Genomic DNA, 246 nt, shown 5'->3' with positions numbered 1-246 from the left:
CCAACCCCAGGCACCCCAACCCCAGGCACCCCAACCCCGGTCATCCCAACCCGGGTCACCCCAACCCTGGTCACCCCAGAGGCCCCAAAATCACATCAATGGAAGGCAAAGCGAGGGAGATTTTGTGCACCAGGAAGGAGCCTCTGGTTGGGTTCGGAGGCCCCGGGACGCAGTGCAGTGTGCGGAGTCTCTGGCAGGGATAGAATTACAGCAACACAATCCTTCTCAACCAGAACATTTCTACCG

Source organism: Nanorana parkeri, unplaced genomic scaffold, assembly GCF_000935625.1.
Source record: "Nanorana parkeri isolate BGI_ZX_2015 unplaced genomic scaffold, ASM93562v1 scaffold2238, whole genome shotgun sequence".
Classification (NCBI taxonomy): Eukaryota; Metazoa; Chordata; class Amphibia; order Anura; family Dicroglossidae; genus Nanorana; species Nanorana parkeri.
This window is presented reverse-complemented; position numbering follows the sequence as displayed.